The following is a 20,715-nucleotide window of genomic DNA, read 5'->3' as shown; positions in this document are numbered from 1 at the left end:
GTATTTAATGTTACAACTGCTGGTATAGGTAAACATCTAATTAGTGAAAGCAGCTTTTGATCCAAGAGCATCAAACTATATTAAGTCATCAGTGAGTATCAAGTATTTGACCACAGAATAGGTTTATCCAACAGACCTCTAGCTTAAGATCTGGCTGTGGATATGTAAATTTTCAAGCATTAAGTGGCCAGGCCTTAGAATCTAGAGATTTAATCAAGTGAGTTACTGAATGAGATGACTAAAAAAAAGTTTATTGATATTAATCACAATTGATCTGAACCCATAATTAAGAGTATGTCATATATATTTAAGTCACAAAGGACTGACAACTTGTTGTATTTACTGCAGTAGTTTCTTTTTCCTAAAAACTTGGATCCTTATTTGTATTAAGATTAGAAATTAAACACATCACTTAAGTGAGAAAAAAGTAATTTATTAGCTCATATAATAGCTAGAAAAAACTAGAATGATGATGCACAACTAGAATACTGAATTTACAAAACCATACATACCAAAGGCTCCAGTCTTACCCTATTTGTTGACACCATGAGCCTTTGCTGTTAATGTAATGGGGGAGTAGATCGAAAATAAAAAAGGAGTTCAAGCTTTCAGAGAAACTATTAGCTCAAGAATACAGGAACAACTATAACAAAACACTGGACTCAACAGCAACAGAGTGGCTTGTCTCTTTGGAGATCCTTCTACTCCAAATTCCCCAATTTACCCATGTTTCCCCATTTTTATTATCTGCTTGAAATCTTATCTACTTGCGATACAGTCACACAGCATCATAAATTAGATAATTTTCTTCACCAGCTGAGAGTTTCTTTGTACTTACAAGATAGGACATTTGAGTGAGGATGCAAAGTGTATTCACAGAAATTCGAGAACATTGGGTACTTGGGAAAGAGGCCCGGAGTAGGGGAGGGAGTGAAAATGAAGTGCTAAGGCATGCCCAAAACAAAACTATTATTTCTAAATTTGACAGTGGTCTTTCCTGCATGGCATGCTGCTCCTAGAATACAAAGTCACATTAAAGTAAACATCATGGGGAAAAAAAAAAAAACTTGTGTAATTAGTCTGGGAATTTTACCTCCGTTAATAACCAAAAAAAGTATGCTTGAAGGCTTTTTTGTATGTTAATGAGTTGACTGACTGATGGCTGGCAGCCCCTAGGTAGATTCAGGATGGGTGCCGGTCACCAGGCAGACAAAAGCATGTTTAGAAGTTTGGGACTTTCAGGCTCAACCCTTCAACCTCCAGGGAGGGGAAAGGGGCTGAAGGTTAAGTTGATCACCATTGGCAAATGATTTTATCAATGGCGTCTATGTAATGAAGCCTCCATAAAAACTCTAAAGGACTGGGTTTGGGGAGCTTCTGGATAGGTGGACAAGTGAAGGTTCCTAAGCAGGTGGCATACCTTGGGAGGGCACGGAAGTTCCCGGAGCCAGTTTCCCCAAACATACCTTTCCCTATATATATCTCTTCATCTCTATCTTTTGTAATATCCTTTATAATAAACCAGTAAATGAAAAAAGAATATACTCGAAGTTCTAGAAGAATACAAAGGTATGCCAACAAAATGAAAATTACTGTATTAATTAAATTTCCATACTGTGCTAACTGAAGTAGTGATCATAATCCCAAAAAACACAATCCCTAATGTTGAAATCTGAAAAGATCAAAATCCCTAACATCTAAAATCTTGAAAATCACAATCCTGAAAGATTAAAACTCTGAAATGTTGAATTCCCCAAAGTAAACACTAGGGAAAGAATTAGTACATTTTTGGTTGTTTGCAGGATAGTTGTATCATATTAGTTGCATCACGTTAGATGGAACTATTGCCTTGTTATTGTTTCTATTTGGAAATTAAGTATGGTTTAAGGAGATGCATATGGGCACAAAGTTGACAAGGTGTGGACTTGTGGACTTAATTTTAGGTGTCAACTTGATTGAATTAAGGAACACCTAGAAACCTGTTAAAATATTATTTTGGGTATGTCTGTGAGGGTGTTTCCAAAGGAGATTAGTGTGTGAATCTGAGTGGACTAGGTAGGGGAAGACCTGCTTAATGTCGGTGGGTACCATCTAATTAGCCAGGGGCCCGCAAAGAGCAAATACAGGAATATTGGTCTCTCTCTGAGAGCTGGGATGGGCTTTTCTTCTGCTGCCTTGGACATCAAAACTCCAGGCTTGCCAGCCTTCCTTTGGGCTCCAGGACTTAAACTGGCTGCTCTCCAGGGTCCCTCAGACAGAGCTTCCCTGGTTCTGAGGCCTTATTGAGGTCTCCTGTCTTGGACTTGTAACATGGAAGGGAGTCTTAGCATAAGTAGCTCCATTTTGGTTCTGACCCCCTGTGGTAATCCTTTAGGTTAAAAGCTTCGGCTTAGCTCTGTACATAGGCTATAAAAAAAAGATGGGCTAGAAGAAAGAAAATCGTCCCCTTCCCAAAACTAACTCCTGAAGAAATAAGAAAAGCATACACACAACTAACAGTACTATGTTAAAGATTTGTAGCAATATCCTGACCCAACCTTTGTCCTCCAAACTTAACTGACCAAGAAAAGAGAAGTTTTACAACTTCCTTGGACCTTTGCTGATGCCCAGATGTCTGCAGTCCTCAATTACGACTTGCAACCCAGCCCCCCTTTTCCCCTTCCCTTAAGATAAAAAGGAACTAAAATTCATACTAATTTAAGATGGTTCTTTAGGACATTAGTCCACCATCTTCTCAGTTTGCTAGCTCTCGGAACAGAAGTCACTTTCCTTGCCCCAACATCTTGCCTCTCAAATTACTGGCTGTCCTGTGGTGAACCGTACGAGCTTTAACTCAGTTATAGACTGAGCCATGCTAACGGAATCCCCAGGGTTACCAGTTTGCACACAACCTGTCATGGGACTTTTTGGCCACCATAATCTTGTTAGCCAATTCACCTAAAAAATTCCATCTTATATACCTATATACATATCCTATTGGTCTATCTCTCTGGAGAACCCAGACTAATACAGATTTGGTATTAGAGAAGCCAAGTACCATTACTTCTTACTGTATTCCTTCCAATACAGCGGAAGAGATTTGTGAAATTGTTCCCTCAAAAAAAGGCTTTGATAAATTAAGTATACTAGGCTACTTAATGGTGAAAGATAAAAGTTTAAGAGCTAATTATTACTGGTGCTGTGAAAGCAGAAAATCACTTAATTGCAATGACTGAGCAATCATCCGACTTTCAAATGGACAGCGAATACTTGAAAAATTCGTAGACCACGATATTCTCCAAACATAACTGTGAGTGTTTAGAAGATTACAGAAGTAAAAATGCAGGCAAAAAATATTAATACAAGAAATCTCCCCTGCCAAATTATTCAATCATGTATTACTTCTGCCCCTTCACACACAGCACCAATTCACTAGGCTATTTCATCTTTGCATCATTTCCAATACTAAAGGTATAAATTATGCAAAGACTTTTAGAGAGTTCTAATTAGCTTGATGCATTTTCTCACAAACTTGACTCCACAAAAGTAAACACTGCAATGTTGACTTTGTGTATAAGCATTGTGTACATAAAAACACTGAAATGTCCTCAATAAATGAAGAGCCGTCCTATTTGTACATCTGCATTTGTGACAAACATAATCTCCTGAGATCTCAACTCTTTGGGTGACTGTATATGTAGTGGTGACCCATCATGATTTTTGACTGATCTCATCAAAAGACTTAGTTGGACTATCCATCATAGTATTTCAGATGATTGCAGTTATGAAGCTAGGTGCACACAATTACCAACCATAGTGATATTCATTGCACTTTTTGACCTATTTCTTTATGAATACGGTTTGTCTGCTCATAACTGTTATACCCATGAGACCATCACTAGTATACTTGTTTATGCTTGCAAAAATATGTATATTATTGCCTATTTATTTTATTGTATAAAGTGACCTGTATAAAGTATGAAGTGTTCTGTGGTGTCTTTATGTTTCTCAAATAAATCCCCTTTTAAAAATGTAAATAAACATCTTTTAAAAGTTTTATGTTATTTTTTCCAGAATTATATTTTTTGGATTTTGATTTTTCAGGCTTGTGTTTTTTGGGATTTTAGACTTTAGGGATTTTGATCTTTCAGGATTTCAACATTAGGGATTATGGCATTTGGGACTGTGTCTTTTAGGATTATGGCCCTAACCCAACTGAAGGGGACTTTTTTTTTTTTTTAAATTAACTTCTTAGTAAGATACAATATGCTTAAATTGCATGTTACATTTTCTTGCCGGGGCCAGCCTACAAGGAAAAAAATGTATTTGACAGCAATATATATTTTAAATTATTTTACTACCTGTTACTTTAACCGTTGCAAAGCATTCTCTATTTTCCTTTCAATTAATAAGATTCAGCTCCTTGTAGCTATAAACTTTCTCCAGTATATCACAACCTTCCTGAATCTCAGGTCTCAAAGACTTGAATAAAGGACCATTCTTTCAATTGTAGGGGTAAAAATTCCTATTTGTAGTTTTATGGAAAAGCAATATTTTTTTCTTTTCAGAAACATTCACTGTTTTCATAGTAATTATAATCTAAGTTTAAAAAACAATTGGCTCCTACACAGAAAACATCATCTGCTTTTAAAAAATTATGTAAAATACAAACTGGATGAATGTTCCATTGGGAAAATTATCATCTACAGAGCCAGCAAGACCAGTTTTATCTTCAGTAATATCTCTACCCAAAGTTGTCACAAATAGTAAAGTTAAAGCAGCAGGACTAGAAGGCAGAAAACCTCTCAAATAGATCCTGATGTCTTGCCGTTTTATTGGCTTTTTTAAAATATATAATTTATTTAGTATGATATGCAGATTCATTACTTCTGTACTAATGTAAAGAATACTGGATACAGCAAATTTAACAAAGTTTGCTTTAGAATCAATAATCTGATAGTTAATTTACTTTTACTCTTTCTTCCTTCAATTTCTAGAAACATATTATGACCAACTTTTTAAATCGCATATCATAACCTCAAAGAAAAAGCTGTAACTAGAGTGCACAAAAGCCAGAAATGAAAGTCAGGTATTCAGTAACCAATGAATTGAGAACAAATCCTAGAAATGAAGGCAGTATTAACAGAACACTTTAATCAACTATATAGAAATAATGGCAGATATGTAGTAAATGTTACTGAATATACAAGAGGAATCTTAAAATCTTAAAATTAGCAAAATTAGGGTTTTAAATATACACAAGAAAACCCAAATATGAAAATGATGAACACGATCATATTTAGATGTATGTCTACAAATAAACCATTTAGCAAGCCAGCACTAATAAATTAGTCACAGTAACTCTTCTCCCTGCCTCACCAGCCCCGCATCCTCTGAAGTGTGGGTGTGCTTTTCTTTTAACCCAACCTCCTATTTGGGGAAATTTTTGAAAGATAATTTACATGACTGTCATTGCTAATTTATTTAAAAGGAAATAACCAAGTGGAAAATTTTTGAACTACCAAGTATGCTAATAACTTAATAGTATTGAAAAGCTCTCATTAGATGTTTCCCAATTGTTTAAATTAAGATATAATAGATTTTTAACTATGAAAACACATTTACGCAATTATTTGATTCTCTCACCTCAACCATTTTTGGGATCAATGACTATTAAGGACCATTCCTGCATAGTTATATCCCACTAGAGTGAATAACTGCATTTACAACCATGGTATTTTATTTATTACTATTTTTTGGTAGCGAAGGGATCTCAGGATGTTGTTCAGGCTGGTCTCAAACTCCTGGCCTCAGGCAATCCTCCTGTCTCAACCTCCCAAAATGCTAGGATTATAGGCATAAGGCACTGTGCCCAGCTGTATTTTATTTTTTAAAAAAGCTAGTTTCTATGGACCAGCAGTAAACCAAATATGCTGCGTATATGGTGGGGGGGAAAGCACGGGTACTAATCTACAACTTTCAAGCACTAGGACAGTATGTAATTTAACTCCTTTTAGCCCACTGCATCTCTTAGGGACCAACCAAAAAACAGGAAGTACACAGTAATTTGAGCCTAATATTTCACTTCTCTGTGCCTCACTATTCTCATATATAAGTAGGGATTGTAACCACCTATTTCAGAGAGTTGAGCTAATATTCTCTCTCTCTCTCTCTCAGACACACAGAAATCATGCACAGATTTAATAGATTCTGACACATAGTCAGCATTTAATAAACGTCAGTTAACAAGAGTACTATTGCATATAATATATTCACATTTGCTTTGTCAGAACTGTGTGATCGAACCGAATCTTTGCCCTGAATATAGATACCCAATGTCAAAAATGAGATGAAACAAGAATGGTGAGAAGAAATACAGGGTGTCCCAAAAGTCTCCACACAAAGGAAAAATTTTGTAAAGTTTTATAATGAATATTTTCTAAATAAAGGTACATTTAGCTACAATTTCCCATTTTCCCTACGTATGGCGATTTTGGGACACCCTGTATAATTTCAGTAAGTAATGGCTTCTTAAAGGCACAAAATTCACCCTTCTCCCATCAATGAAAACCACTATTCAAGAAGTAGAGACTACAACCATTCAACAAGATTTAATTACTTATAAGTCAGTAAACTAGGCATGGTCCCTTTTTATAAGGAGTTCCAATTTGAGGAGGGGGAGAGAAGCACACAATCATAACATAGAGAAACTATGAAAAACATACACAGTTCAACAAAAAGAATGAGGAACAAATCATGAAATCCTTTTAGTAGTATAAGAAAGCCTCATGAAAAATGTAGCATTTGAAATGCCTAATAAATCTTACCACAGATTTTTCCATCTCTGAGGGAAAGAGATGTGGTGAAATCAGGCTGATAAAAGAAGGAAATACTAAAAGAGAGAGCTAAAGCAAAAGCACAGAAATGAGGGAGGATATGTTAACTGTAGTGTAAGAACAGACTATAAAGCCTTAAGACTACAAAGAAATGAGATATGGCTGCCAATCAGCCAGGCTGGGGCACTGTGATCACGAAAATTCTTGAATGTAAAGCCAATAAGCTTAAATTTTATTTTTCATGGAATGACAGCATTTTATGTGGTGCTTATTAATGTGATGGGTACTGTACTGACATTTAATCCTTATAACTCTCTAAGGTAGATATTACTATTAATATTAGCCTCATTTAACAAAATAAGAAACTCGGCCCACAGCTGGTAAATAGTGGAGCTGGGATTTCAACTCACAATGTCCAACCCAGAATTTGAACTCTTCAACATTTTGTAGTCTTTTTAAACTTTTAAGGAAAGAATATGATTATCTATGCTTTGAAAAGATAAGTGATAATCTTAATGACAGTACAGAAGATTGACAGGATGACGACAAAGGAATGGGAGCAGAAAGTATCTTCACAAACACACACAAATCTTCATTGAATTTTCCTATGTCAAGAAACTAAGTGGCCAGTGATGATATATCAAATCTAAGGGGGTGGGGGAGGGTGGAGAATACCAATAGGCTTTCCTTTTCATGGGGGGGTGGGGGTGGGGGTGTGCAAAGGGAATGGAAAGGGAGAGTGGATGAGTTCCATTTCAGACATATTTAATGAGAAGTACCCTCTAAATGTCCATGAAGCACAGTTCTACAGATGGTTGAAAGAGGATGCCAAGAATTAAAAGTCTAAAAAGAATGGACATCTGGAAATCTTATCCAGAGTCACAGGAGATGCTGTCAGAGTGCATGACTCCTGAAGATTAGTATGTAAAGCATGGATAATCAACCAGGCCATCATGAACCACATGATGAGAGAGAGTCCTGTCTCAGACATGATGATGAGGTGAGGAAAATGCTTGAGGCTTGCTAATGGAGTCTGGAAGGAAGAAGGGAACATTCGAGAGTGATGGAGTTGAAGACACACTACCCTAAAATATGGCACCTTGGCATTTGAGCAAACAGCAGAAGCAAAAAGGATCTCTCTGGCCTTCTCCCACCCAGCTCCCTTGAAAGAGGCCATAAAAGAATTCTCTGACCTTCTTCTAAAGTGGGTCCATAAGACCTTCATTCCAGAGGTTCCTTCCCTATGCCCAGAAGGAATGTGCTTATCTCTGAAAACACAGGAACACAGAGAAGAATCTGAACGAATAGGTCTTGCTAAGTTTCCTCCAGTTTATTACCGTTAGATCCTGCCCCCTTTGTCTGATCATACTTCCCCACAACGTCTACTCTTTATCAAACCTAAGCATAAGAATAGACAGGTTTCCCTGTTTCTTTGGGTCTTCATTTCTGAAAGTTCCCATGTCATGTAAATCTTTTATTAAATAAGTTTATACACTTTTCTCATTAATCTGTATTCTGTTACAGGTGCTTCAGCCATGAACCTAGTGATGAGTAAGGAAAAGGTATTACTTTTTCTCCCCTACAAGTGAAAGACATAAAACACTATAAAATTTTGGATCTAGTTTTCTCAAATATATTAATAATAGCTACCATTTACTGTGTATGTGAAAGGAAGTATGAGTGAAGACAACTAAGAAACAGTGACAAAGGTAGAACCAGGAGAATAGGGTAAATAAACTGAAAGGAGATAAGTTTAGATGGGGTCACAAACATTTGAAGTGCCAACAGGGGCTAAGCAGGCAGCCATTTGAATCCAGAGCCATGCATAAATTTAATATTGCCGTATCTTCTGATTCTCCAAAAGAAGCCTGAAATTCATTTTAACATTAAAGTTTATAACTTTTAAAATGCTGACAATTAAATTTTCTTAAAAACAATGTATAGGCACATAAAATAGTCTTTGGGCTGCTACTTAAATCTATAGTTAATAAGTAACAAGACATGCCAAGCAAGTGACCTTTAAAAGAACATTTTCTTTAGTGTGAAGGGTATAATCCAAACTGCAATGGAAGGTAAAGAAATGAAGGCAATAAATATGGTGTCTTTCCAAGAGGTCTAGCAATAAAAATAAGGAAACAAGAAGAATTAAAGAAAATGTTTTTTTTAGGAAAAGAGAAGTTTCATGTGTGGAGAAAAGGAGTCAGAGGAAGGGGAAAAATCCCAATGTAGAAGACCAATAGAAAGACATGCACATGTCTATACTCTGAAGGACAGGAATGATGGAGAGACGGGAAAGCAGATGGCACTCTGAGGAGGTGGGGATCAAGTGCACATAAGAAGAGATCCTTTGGAAAGGGAATAGCCACTTCTGCCTTGGGTTTCCAAGGAAGAAAATGAAAGATCCAGAGAAAATTTGAGATGAAGAGTTGGAAGAACTATATAAGACAACCTAGGTCTTCTCAAATTTTCAGAAAGAATTAAACATTAGCATTGAGTATGTTTGTGGAACTGCTTGTGTATAAGTTTCACCATTATCTAATATTATTGTTCCTCTGATAAAATACAATTTCTCTCTTCATACTATACACACATCAGTGCCACGCTTCCAGAGAAATATAATTTATTTTAAATCTTAGGTACCAAAAAATGAGTTTATTTAATGTGTCTTAGTATGGAAGGAGCACAATTAAAAGTCTTAAAAATTAAATTAAACGTATGAAAGCCTTCAGTGGTGGCTTTATTATGTCTCTAAGACAAAAATGTTCATTTTCTTTGGGAGGGTACAGAGAAGAAAGCAGTAGAATGAGGAAACACACAAACTTCTGTGTGCGTAAAAAGAAAATATTTCCAGAAGACAACTACACTTGAATTCCCTTAACAACCATTAACTCCCTTGAACTCCATTAATGACCTCTGCCAATTGTGCTGTTATACTCTAGATTAGTACTTGTCAAACTTCTCCAGTGGTAACTTTTCTGTTTTATACATTCAGGTATCAGGTAAGACTGAGGGGGGAAGGGGGAAGGGTAGTTCCCTTTCCCTGCCCCCCCAATATTTGAAAACCACTATAATAGATGACAAGAAACTAAACAGTATCTTACTAACACTAAGATTAATGTTCTCGGACAAGCTGCACGGCTGCAGTTGCTTAGAGGTGGCATGGCTGAAGGCAGCCTCTGAGGGGCCCATGGTAGGGCCTGTGTCTAGTCTTTCCTAGAGCTGTTGACCTACTCTGCTGCTTCGTTGCTCATAAAGTCGTTACTCCTGCCTAGTGGCTGGGCTGAACTGAAAGCACATCATGCTATCACCCTGCCACCTTAACAGGAAACACACTGGTATCAGAGAGAAGCTCAATATGGAACTCTTGAGCTATTCTGAGAGTCTTTCAGATAACCTCTACTGCATATAACATCAAATCTATGGGTGAACTGGGAGATATTTAAGATGACCAAGGACACATTCATCTTAACACTGAAGCAGATTTTGTCATTTTCTGCCCTGAACGAGGGCAAAAGCTTATGGGTAGAGTTTAATAAAGTGTCCACTAGACACGCTGGCTACTTAGTACAAGGCTGTTTTAATACCTTCATCTCTAAATCCGAGCATATGTCAGCTGAGCGTTGGCAAACCACAGAGATAAACATGAGTGATGAACTAGAATTTTAAGTATTTCGTTTAGATTCAGATGCTGCTGGAGTATTCTGCATTTGGGGAAAACGAAATATCACTAGTTTACAATCCACATGCTCTGAAGTTTCTGAAAAAGTAACGAAAACCGGCACTGAAGAAGCTGCTGAAAAACTTCCAAATAAAAAGAAAAAAAGACCAAGATATGTATGAAATAGATGATGGTATCACAGAGCTAGCAACTTCTGCAGTTGTCACCCCAAAGGAAGAGACAAACCTGTAGATTATTAATAATGTTGAATGGCCTCTGGGTGGAAGAGCCAAAGAAGAAAAAGCACCAGGAAAACCAGGACAAGGACCCTACTTTCAAAGGCAATGACTCCAGTGGTTACCAGTGACATATAAAGAAGGGGGGAAAAAAAACACAGTAAAGATGCTAAATTTATCCCACTTTTGGAACACTTACCTAAAGAGAAAAGGGAAAAGTAATTTTCTTTAGTGTACTTTAAACACAATTCAGTTTTTAAAACGTTGATTTATAGACAAGATGAATAAATACTTGAATGACATGAAACGCTTGTGTATTAGTAGGGTACAAAACAGGGAACACCTGATTAGGAGTTGGAGGTCTTTTGTACTAAAATTGCAAAAGTGACAAGTTAATTTGAGGAATACCAATGTTATTAAAGTGCCATTTTATAGTATACAAAATAAAAAGCTAAGAGCTGCTCTCACTCTCAACTATTGCATTTTTCCAGGTTTTACACTCTATATAAAAGACTAGCAAAAGGACTTTATAATATTATTCATATCATTAAAGACTGAGTTAAGTATAGGTTTTTTATTTTATTCTACTTTTTATAATAAATTCAGTCATTATATGCCATTTTATTTTGCTTTGTGAAAAACTCAGGACATTTACCAGTTTTGGGTTTTCCTTTATCATGATTAATACAGTATTCCTGTTGTTTGACTTGGAATTGTTGAACATTCTAAATGTTTCTGAAGTCTCCAGAGCTCTAATCTACCACACCACTATTGACCGGTGGGAAGCAATATTCACTACTCTTTCCTTCCAGATACATCTGTGTTTTCTTTAAGTCTGAGAGGTTGATGGAAAGAGCTATTCTTTTGTACTTGTTCATTTGTACCTCAACCATTCTGATTTTACTGTGTGTTGGAAGAGGAGAGCCTGATGAAGACAGGATAAATGTGATTTTGATTAGGGGAAAATTAACTGATTATTTTTTTTTTTTTTTTTTTTTTTGAGACAGTCTCACTGTGTTGCCTGGGCTAGAGTGCCGTGGCGTCATCCTAGCTCACAGCAACCTCAAACTCCTGGGCTCAAGCGATCCTCCTGCCTCAGCCTCCCGAGTAGTACAGGCATGTGCCACCATGCCCGGCTAATTTTTTCTATATATTTTTCGTTGTCCAATTAATTTCTTTCTAATTTTAGTAGAGACGGGGTCTCGCTCTTGCTCAGGCTGGTTTCGAACTCCTGAGCTCAAACAATCCGCCTGCCTCGACCTCCCAGAACTGATCACTTTTTAATGACTGGGCTAAGCTACTATAAATTGTTCTGATGATAAAACAGCTGTTCACTGCTTTCATTGAGAAAAGTGGAATGTGTGTTAACTAACTGGCAAACACTGAGTAATGAAATAACAAGCTGGTTGGGGCTGATAATCAATGTATAGCCATATTAATTCATTTAACAGACATCTGACCATCTACTATGTGTAACACACTCTACTAGAGCCAGGGATATACAGCAAACAAGGTGGATGTAGTTCCTTCCCTCATGAAGTGTCACAGAAGAAACAGATGTGCGCGTGCACGCACTCAGTATAAAATACAGAGAATCAGTAACTGTGTTAAGTGCTATGAAGAAAAAGAAGACTGTCCACTCACTGTTACCTTTGTTAGTTCTCTGCAAGTAGATGAATGGGTGAATTGAACTCTCCATGTCAGCTATTTTCGTTGCCATTTATCTAGTACCTCTAGTACCAGACATAGTGCTGGTCTCACAGTCTAATGTTTGAAAATAAATTCTGCTAGTGGTATGTATGTCTTGATGTAAATGTAAATGATAGGATCTAGAGTTTGGAGAGAGGCAGACATTTATTTGTCTACAAGTAATGCCAAACAACGGAAGGAAGCAGGTCAATGTCTTTGATTGCAATTGAGATTCATGTGAGTATTCAGCCCTTGAAATGTAGCCAGTCCAAATTGAGATGTACTGTCAGTATAAAATACATGCCAGATTTTGAAGAAGTACAAAAAGAATGTAACCTATCTCAAATTTTATACTGGTGAAATTATAACATTTTTGGTATATTGGGTTAAATAAAATATCATGATAAAAAGAAATTAATGTTCTTTTGTGAAGGAAAATTTCTAATCTACTCCACTTAGATATATCAATTGCTAACATTTACTCGGTACTTCCAGCATCATAATAAGCAAAGTGCTCAGCAAACGTTATGCCTTAATCACAATAGCTTTAAGGCAGATACAAGGACAGAGACAAAAAAACAAGCGTGAAGTTCCAGAGGAATGTCCAAGTCGGAATTCAAATCATACTTCAAAATCTATACTTGTAGCTACTATACAATCCTAGCTTCTCTCTCATCCTCAGCCTTTCAAATTCTAAGTTTAAAATTTTGGACAAAGGAAAAGTTTCAATTATAACACCAATAATCTTCTACTGGCACATTCATGCACATCAACTAATCCCCCTATCCCTCCCACACACAAAAACATCTTTTACAAATTACTGTAAAGTTTAATCCTGTTTTAAAATGTAGGCTTCAAACAAGTTGATAAATCAGTAATTTAATGTTATTTTTCAAAGTGATAATAATAGATGACTTGAAAATAGTGGAATAATTAATGTTTTAAAATTATGCTGGGTCATTATCATACGTAAGATATTCAAGGTGTTTCCAAAGTAGTCTAAGTGTAAATGAAAATGTTATTTTATATTACAACAACCATTTAAAATAACTATGCCTTTGATCAATTCTTCTAAACAACAACAAGAGGTCTCCATTTCAAGGATAAAGAAACAAAGAAAAGCTATAAGCAGCATGCCAAGGATCACAACAAACAATGATGTGAAAATTAAAACCAATGTCCTTAGAATCCCAAGATTTTAATTCACAGTATTTAATGGGCTGTTAAGCAAAGTAAAGACAAAATATAAGGGGTAGAGGGTTTCTGTCAAATAAAACAAAAGATTAAAGATAATTTTTGAGGGAGACAAATGCTACACCACAAATATTTTCATTCAATTATAGGTAAATCCTCAAAGGTCTTTTGGTGATAACAATAATTTTTCCTTAGCAACATCAGGTCATCTTTTCAGAAATATTTTATAAATACATCACAATCCTGAATATACAGACTCACTCAACTTCACTTACTAGGGCTAATTCTTTTTGTTTTTTGAGACAGAGTCTGGCTCTGTTGCCCTGGCTAGAGTGCCGTGGCATCAGCCTAGCTCACAGCAACCTCAAACTCCTGGGCTCAAGCCATCCTCCTGCCTCAGCCTCCTGAGTAGCTGGGACTACAGGCATGTGCCACCATGCCCGGCTAATCTTTTCTATATATATATTTTTAGTTGTCCAGATAATTTCTTTCTATTTTTAGTAGAGACAGGGTCTCGCTCTTGCTCAGGCTGGTCTCGAACTCCTGACCTTGAGCGATCCACCCGCCTTGGCCTCCCAGAGAGCTGCGATTACAGGCGTGAGCCACCACCGCACCTGGCCTGGGCTAATTCTTAATTACTAAAGAAGCAGTAATTTTAATGACACAAGCATTCGGAAATGTTTCCTCTAAAATATCTTCATGCTGATGATGAACTTCGTGGTAAATTTATATGGATAGGTTTATTCACGGTATAAGTCTCCAGATTCAAACTAAGTATCAATCTTTTGAAATTAAACTTTATGTTTTGTTTTTTTTCAAATAATATAACTTTGTAGAATTCTTTAGGAAATTAAAAATTTGCATTTTTCTCAATATAAACTGACAAGAATATTAATGCTTTTGAGTTAAATGTATGATGATTTTTTAAAGCTTTTTATGTTGACTGAAATCTATCATATTTGCAAAAATTAGGAAAAGACCAAGAAAACATGCATTATGTTTATATTAAAAACTACAAAATGGGCCAGGCACAGTGGCTCACTCCTATAATCCTAGCATTTTGGGAGGCAGAGGCGAGAGGATTGCTGTAGGCCAGAAGTTTGAGGCCAAACTGAGCAACACAGCAAGATCCCAAATTAAAAAAATTAGCCAGGTGTGGTGGCATGCACCTGTAGTGGCAACTACTCAGGAGGCTGAGGCAGGAGGATCCCCTGAGCCCAGGAGTTTGAGGTTGCAGTGAGCTATGATGATGCCACTGCATTCCAGCCTGGGCAACAGAGCAAGACACTGTCAGAAAGGAAAGTAGAAAGAAAGGAACAGAGAAAGGAAAAGAAGGAGATACGAAAGGAGAAAGGAAGGGAAAGGGAAAGGAAAGGAAAATACAAAATATAAGCTATTTACTTTGAGTATTCTAAATACCCAGTTTTGATGATAGTGGCTCATCTTTAAAAAGGTAGCAAAATCATTCCTATTTAGTAGAAGTAATTTTTTCAATATCACAAATAACAGTTTCAATTAACTTGGGTAAATCAAAATTACTACAGGACTTAATTTAAATATTTGATACAATCCCTTTCCGATATCCCAATAAAACTGTCTGGGATGAAGAATCAGAATCAAGATGATTGTTAATTACAGTGGGCTCTTCATAACTGTGGATTTTGCATCTGTGAATTCAACAAACCTCAGAAAATATTAAAAAGAATTAAAAATAACAACAGAATAAAACAAAATAATACAATATAACAACTACTTACATAGCTTTTACAATGTGTCAGGTAATGTAAGTCATCTAGAGATGACTGAAAGTACACAGGAGGATGTGCTAAGTTATATGCAAATACTGTGTCATTTTATATAAGAGGTATGAGCAGCCAGGGATTTTGGTATCCAAGGGGGGGGGTCTGGAACCAATCCCCCACAAATACCAAGGGATGACTGTACTACTTTTAATTTTAGATTACCTCTTTCTAAATATAAAACCTCTGTTTAGGAGTTTGGAAGCTAATACATAACATCACCTCCTATATAAGGCATCAATAAGGATGCCAAATGTTCCACATGAATATATTTTCCAGGTATTCGAATATTTATTTTTTAAAGCACTCCTTAGTTTTGGCCATTTAACCATATGTCTCAGTCTTCCTAAACAAATGCTTAATAAAATCTAACACTTTTTAACGACTCAGGGTCATCCTAAACAAGTACTATATAGTAATAATAAGGTCCTGGGAGAGAATTTGGATAATCTGAGCCACATAAATAAATGGTTCTTGAATCCTGTGATTTCACAAGTCTTCAGAATAAACAATTCATTGTTAGTAAAGCATCTAACAGTGCCTATTCTGAACATTAATTCCCTTTCTCTTCAATCTGCTTGGTCTTGCCTATCACTCCAAGTTTTATCCCATTTGCAGACTGTGGAAATTAGGTAACTAAATTTCTTAACTTGTATGTAAAGTAACATTACTGATTTTAAGCAATGACCATCCGTGTGAGGGTCAGAGAGTCTTCAGCCAAAGATAATGCAGAAGCTTTAAGAGCCATTTTGTTCTGCCTTTATAGGTAAAGAAAGGTCTACACTCTGGATAATCACATATGCTTTAATTTTGAATGCCAGTTAAATGGCATTTTCTGAATCAGCCAAGAATTCCTACACAATCTTAGTTCAAATTATTACTACTTCCTCAACTGCATAAAGAGCAGCAAAATATATTTGACAAATATGGCTCTCCTCAATCTCGTAAGTGTTACAGGAAGACTAAATGTACAAACAGCAAAGTTGTCATTAAAGATTTAAGAGTTAGTTTTACTTCAACTGAAAAAATTTGTACTAGGGGGAAAAATCAGAGATTTCAGGATGCCTTCAGAAGTTTAACTTGTGCAAATTTTTCACTGAATTGCCAGTTGATTTTTTCTTATGCAAATAATGCAGTGTCTCCCACAAATTAAGCACTGAGTAATTGCTAATGGAATAAATAAGAAATAATTTTTCCTGCTTCCTACTTCTCAGTTTAAGGGGAAAAATAGAATTTTTACTACTAAATTAGTTTCATTTTTTGTTACTTTTTTACTAATACAATAAAATGGTATAAACTTTCAGGAAAAGAGTTAAGTGTCCCTTTAACAACAGAATGCTGGAGAAAAAGGCAGTAAAATATATTGAATTTGAACCCAGATTATATCCATATCCTAACTCTGGAACCTTCGGCAAATAAAAATTCAAAGTGTTAATATTTGAAGACTAATAAAGCTCTGAGAAAAACCTCAAACAAATACTTACTGAGAACTTACTACAGTCAAAGCATTATATGTGCAATGAAAGATCCCCAAATCTATAGCGGAGACAAAGAGCATAAAGAGGCGTCAAACTATAATCAGACAATATAGAAATAAGGCAACAGATGCAAATGTATTTTTGACTCATGTATTTTTCCTAACCAAAAATTGACAAAGTTTGAAAAAATAATTTTCAAATAAACTGAAATCAAAGTTAAATTAAATCATAATGGAAAACTCATGATATACAAGCAACATGACATAAGTCACTGACAGAAGTCAGAACTAACTACGGGGGCATGTGCAGACCAGAGAAGGTGTACATGGAAAATAACGTCATCATGTTGGACTTTAAGTTACAAGCAGAATTGATAAAAATGACTCAAAAACTACTGGTTAATAATGTCTTCCTTATGCCAGGCACTACGCTAGGTACTTTCATCATTACAGTCTCCTCAACTACCTCTTACGGGTAAGTATTGTCATCTCCTTACCCGAGCTAAATATTTCTCCTGGATTGCAGGGGAACTCATATTTGAATTCCATGGCATTTGGCTTTCTACTATATAACACTTTAAAGTTATCTAAGCAAAGTCACAAAGGCAGCAAAATGAACAGGTATTTTTGTGAGTAATGAATAGACCAATTTAGATGGAGCAGAAAGTTCCTACAGAAGAACAATGAAAAAAATTAATAATAGAAGAGGGAGAGCACTGGGTTCATACTTAAATTTGGATTTTTTTTCCTATGCACCAGTATCTCTCAAATTGGGTTCTGTGGACATAATGTTGGGTTTCCTGTATTCACTGCAAGAAATTTAAAATTGCATTTTAATTTTGATGCTTCTCCTAAATAAAATATAAGAATGTTCTGGGTCAACTAAACCATGAGGCCAGCTTAAACATAGGGACTGCCCGCTTTTGTGCTTACTACTGAATTGAAGCCCAGTGATCCCCTAAAACAATGTTTTTCAAACTGTTGGTTAGGACCTATTAGTGGATTATTAACATAAAATCAAGGGCAAGATTTAAAAATAAGTGAAAACAACACATCACACATAGTAAGAGTAAATACTGTTTTGTGATAATTTTGTTTCAGTGTGACAATTAAGCAGCAAAATAAAAAGTTACATCTTACTTAATACAGGCTAAGTATTCTTTAACCCAAATGCTTTGGACCAGAAGTATTTCAGATTTGGGATGTCCAATCCGTATAAACTGAGGCTAAAACTTGTAAGTCTACAGATTTACTCTCTTGGGTTTCTGCAAACTGAAATTTGAGAAACACTGTTACAAGTACTGGACTGCCACTGAGGTAGAAAGACAAAAGCAGGACTTCAGGGAATTTCACAAACTGAACAGGAAAGTTAAAAACAAGTTCATCAGAACAAGAACTAGGATGTCATTATTAGACTACACAAAATAGAAACAATACAATACACCAAATTCAGACCATATTTAATATCAAAGAATCATGGTCAATAAAGAGGTTATTCCACAAATTTTCCAAATGCCCTTCTTCTATTTAGAGATTGAGATTAGAAAGCAGGAATAAGAATACCTTTTATCAACCTAAAAGGGGCAGTCAGATGTGGTTTGATTACAGAAGATGGATGCCAAAAAAGAGAGCAGAAGCATGCAACAGAAAAGAAAAATTTAAATTGTAGGAAATAAAGGGATAGAAATGGTCCCTAAGGAATCACATCTCCCTGCAACCACACCACTGTGTGGTCTGCTTCCCCACAAAGAGGCTAGATTTGACCACTTGATTTGCAGTAGCCAATGAGACATTAGCAAAGGAGATGCTTACAAAATAAAGCATTTGTGCAACAGAACTTACTTTCTCTTGTTGTCATATAAAGAAATCCAGGCTACCTTACTAGAGCATAAAGGTAAGAGTTCAGAGATGAGCCAGCCCAAATGAGACCCCTATACCAACCTGCCTGACAATCACTAGACATACAAGTGAGACCATCTGGGACTATTCCATCCCAGACAACCTGCCAGCTGACTGCAGAACCACCCATCAGACCCACAGACTTATGAACAATAATGAAAATGGTTGGTCTTTTAAAGTCACTAAGTTTTTGGATAGTTCGTTACATGGCAATAACTGATACAAGATAATTAAGAAAAAAACAACTCAAGGCCTATAACATGCTGAACTTAATTTTTATTTTAATCCTTCAAACTTGGAAGGGTAAGAATTTAGGCAATTTAACTGTAAATCATCTACACTTACAAAATTAACAAAAACTCCTTGGTTTGGCATCATAAACTCTTAGTCTGGTTCTATTTTTTTTTAATAATTTTTTATTTCAGCATATTACAAGGGTACAAAAGTTTGGGTTATGGATATTGCCTTTGCCCCACCTGAGTCAGAGTTTCAAGCGTTTCCATCCCCCAGACGGTGCGCACCGCATCCATTAGGTGTGAATATACCCATCCCCTCCTACTCTCTCCCATCTGCCCAACACCCGATGAATGTTATTACTATATGTGCACTCAAGTGTTGATCAGTTAATACCAATTTGATGGTGAGTACATGTGGTACTTGTTTTTCCTTTCTTGGTCTGGTTCTAATCTATCTTTTCTACCTCATTTTTCATCCCACCCTGACATTTTTCTCCAAGCGTCAGTTTGCACACTTGTTTCATTTCTCTGAGCTTTTATTCTCATCCTTCCAACTTCTCTTTGGTTATCTAAACCCCTGCAAGACCCAATGTAAACAGTGTTTTCCTTCCTGCTTAATTTTTGCTAAAGTAATTTCAAAATGCTCTACTTCACTTAATCCATATTCCACTTATATTTATGACTAGATACTTTACTGTTTAATATTGTCATTTAACTATTAATATATGCCCTAGATTTTGTAACCTCTTTTGAGGGTAGAAGTCTACACCATAATTCTCCATAGCTCCTTTAGTGTTCCCATATAAGAGGAATTTAAATATCTGATTAAAATAAATAAAGAAAAGATATTATGTAATCGAATTTTAACAAGTCTTCGTGGCCAAATATACTATTTAGAGACCATTAATTTTTTTAATGTAAATTTAAGGGGGAAAAAGTAACATTTTTCTTCTGAGGTGCAGGGTGCAACTCTCAATGCCAAAAGAGAAACAATGAATCAAGAGGCTTTCCTGAAAAACAGAATGTAGTTAAAAGTTACAAGGTATATGTGGCAAACATTTAAATGAAATTTCCATTTTATAAATATAAGAGGGTATCTAGCCAGCCATGGTGGCTCACGCCTATAATCCTAGCACTTGGGGAGACTGAGGCAAGAGGATCGTTTGAGACCAGGAGTTCAAGACCAGCCTGGGCAACACAGCGAGACCCTGTCTCTACAAAAATAAAAAAAAAATTAGCCAGACACAGTGGTTCATGCCTGTAGACCTAGCTACTTGAGAGGCTGAGGTAGGACAATTGCTTGAACCCAGCTGCAGGTTACAGTGAGCTGTGATCATGCCACTGTACACCAGCCTGGGTGACAGGGCAAGACCCTGGCTCAAAAAAAAAAGGCTACTCATATTGACTGGTTAATTTTTATAAACTGCATTTATCTGTGGCAGTTGGGACAGAATCTCAATTAAAACAAGCACAGCAGCAGTTTCACAGTTTCAAAAATCTTGTTTTGCAGGTTATAAAATGTTATAAAGGTCAACTGCAAAATACATCTTCTCTTTCTTCATTTTAATTTAGGATCAAAAAGTAACAAGAGGGCAAGCAAAGCTTTGTACAGTTTTCCCTTTTGCTAAAATTGGTCTAAGCATATTCTGGAAAGTAGAATTTAATATCTCCAGCATGCAATCATACTAATTATGAACATTTAAAAAATTATT

The 20,715-nt window shown here is 36.1% G+C and overlaps 1 protein-coding gene and 1 pseudogene across 1 annotated transcript in view; one reads left to right on the top strand and one right to left on the bottom strand.

Moving 5' to 3' along the window:
• ZNF292 (zinc finger protein 292) overlaps positions 1-20,715 on the bottom strand; it is an 88,105-nt gene that overhangs the window by 61,582 nt on the left and 5,808 nt on the right. The window lies entirely within an intron of this gene.
• On the top strand, positions 7,769-10,941 carry LOC105805300 (annotated as a pseudogene).

This window comes from Propithecus coquereli, unplaced genomic scaffold, assembly GCF_000956105.1.
Source record: "Propithecus coquereli isolate 6110/MARCELLA unplaced genomic scaffold, Pcoq_1.0 Scaffold127, whole genome shotgun sequence".
Classification (NCBI taxonomy): Eukaryota; Metazoa; Chordata; class Mammalia; order Primates; family Indriidae; genus Propithecus; species Propithecus coquereli.
This window is presented reverse-complemented; position numbering and strand designations above follow the sequence as displayed.